The sequence below is a fragment of the Coturnix japonica genome, unplaced genomic scaffold, assembly GCF_054131305.1.
Source record: "Coturnix japonica strain WE unplaced genomic scaffold, WE-NBRP24 Scf041, whole genome shotgun sequence".
NCBI lineage: Eukaryota > Metazoa > Chordata > Aves > Galliformes > Phasianidae > Coturnix > Coturnix japonica.
In genome coordinates, this window is record NW_028188944.1 from 3,497,427 (window position 1) to 3,499,497 (window position 2,071).

Below are 2,071 nucleotides of genomic sequence, written 5' to 3' on the forward strand. Positions count from 1 at the left end.
TATCATTTTCTTTTTCTCTTTATCTCAACCCATAAACTTTAAACCACAGCACTGCCCTGAGTCCCTTACAGATCTCCTTGGGACCCTTCAATCTGACCTAGTCATGCAGTAAAGAGCACCAAAACATCTCGAAGCATTTTCAGGGAGCAGCTCCTGAAATATATTCCTTACACCAGCATTGGAAGAGGCCTCCAGTTCTCTAGTCCTTCTCTGAAGGGGCCCTGTTGTTATGGCAGTACCAGCAAGGAGACCAGCTCTGACACAGTCGTTCATATTGCTGGCTACTGACTGCAGCCCCGGAGTGCTGCTGTAGAGACAACTGGACTGTTTTGAGATATATAGGACCTTCAGGCCTGCACAAATGAGAGGACTTCAGAGCATTGTGGTAGTGTAAATAGAGCAGGATTTAAAAGAGCACTATGTTCTGCTGTCTGCGGCTGTACCTCCCTAAGACCCAAACAAGGTAGCAAGAGAGAAGGGCTAAGGAATAGTCAATTTTGAAAGCTTAGGTATCTTTTAACCTATTCAGGAGATCTGTTTACATGAGCTCTTTGAGTGAGAAAAAAGAAAGTGGGTAGGAAAGAAGTGAAATAATTTGCAAATTTTTTTTCCTACAGATTGCTGTACCATTCACAATCAAACAATGATGTATCAATAAAACATAAAGAACCATCACTGGGAACTATGTGAGGAAGATGTGCACATTATTGAAGCTGGAATAGTGCGTATTGCAACACCTTCCAGAGAGCCTGCTTGATCTCTCTGTTCCTCATGCTGTAGATAATAGGGTTCAGTGTTGAAGGCACTACTGAGTACAAAAGTGCCACCACCAGGTCCATGAATGGGGAGGAGATGGAGGGGGGCTTCAGGTAGGAAAAAATGCCAGTGCTGACAAATAAGGAGACCACAGCCAGGTGAGGGAGGCACGTGGAGAAGGCTTTGTGCCGTCCCTGCTCAGAGGGCATCCTCAGCACAGTAATGAAGATCTGCACATAGGACACCACTATGAAAACAAAGCATCCAAAGACTAAACTGGCACTAAAAATGAGAAACACAACTTCCCTGAGATTTGATTCTGAGCAGGAGAGCTTGAGGATCTGGGGGATTTCACAGAAAAACTGATTCACAACATTCCCATGGCAGAGAGGCAGTGAAAACGTACTGGCAGTGTGCAGCAGGGAATGGAGAACCCCAGTGCCCCAGGCAGCTGCTGCCATGGTGGCACAAGCTCTGCTGTCCATCAAGGTCCCGTAGTGCAGGGGCTTGCAGATGGCAACATAGCGGTCATAGGACATGATGGTGAGAATGGAACACTCTGCTGAGAGGAAGAAGAGAAAGAATAAGAGCTGTGCAGCACATCCTGTGTAGGTGATGTCCCTGGTGTCCCAGAGGATGTTGGCCATGGCTTTGGGGAGAGTGGTGGAGATGCAGCCCAGGTCGAGGAGGGCCAGGTTGAGGAGGAAGAAGTACATGGGGGTGTGCAGGCAGCGGTTGCAGGCTACGGCTGTGCTGATGAGGCCGTTGCCCAGGAGTGCAGCCAGGTAGATGCCCAGGAAGAGCCAGAAGTGCAGGAGCTGCAGCTGCCACGTGTCTGCCATCGGCAGCAGGAGGAACACGCTGATGGAGCTGCTGTTGGACATCTGCTGATCCTGGACATGGGGAATCATCCCAGAAGGAAAAAAAAAAAAAAAAAAGTTAGATGAGATTTCTCTTGGCACAAACTTGTACTGTTCCTTGGTGACCTTCCTTCTGCTGTTTAATCCAATCCTTTTTCATTTTCCGATGTAAATTTTGGTTCAGATCCACGGCCTAAGATTGTTGTCATGAGTTTTAATGTGGATGGAAGAGGAGAGGAGAAGAGGCCTCTGCTGGTCAGATCTTGAGAAGGCGAGCCTGAACCACCCAGGTGGGTACACTGTAACGTGACAGGACTGCTCGGTTTTACTTGTAGAATGTGACGTCTTTCTTAGCATCTCTTTACATCATCTCCCTAGGCAGATGCTCTTTCTGGTAACAGAGAGATGCTAAGACAAATACTTGCATCCTGCAGTGCAGTTCACAGCTTGCAAGG

The 2,071-nt window shown here is 47.7% G+C and overlaps 1 pseudogene across 1 annotated transcript; it reads right to left on the reverse strand.

Annotated features, from left to right (window-relative positions):
• Positions 1 to 682: 682 nt before the first annotated feature.
• On the reverse strand, positions 683 to 1,640 carry LOC107307461 (olfactory receptor 14C36-like; annotated as a pseudogene). Its single transcript, XR_014940387.1, has one exon. The product of XR_014940387.1 is annotated as an olfactory receptor 14C36-like (transcript).
• Between the last annotated feature and the right edge of the window lie 431 nt (positions 1,641 to 2,071).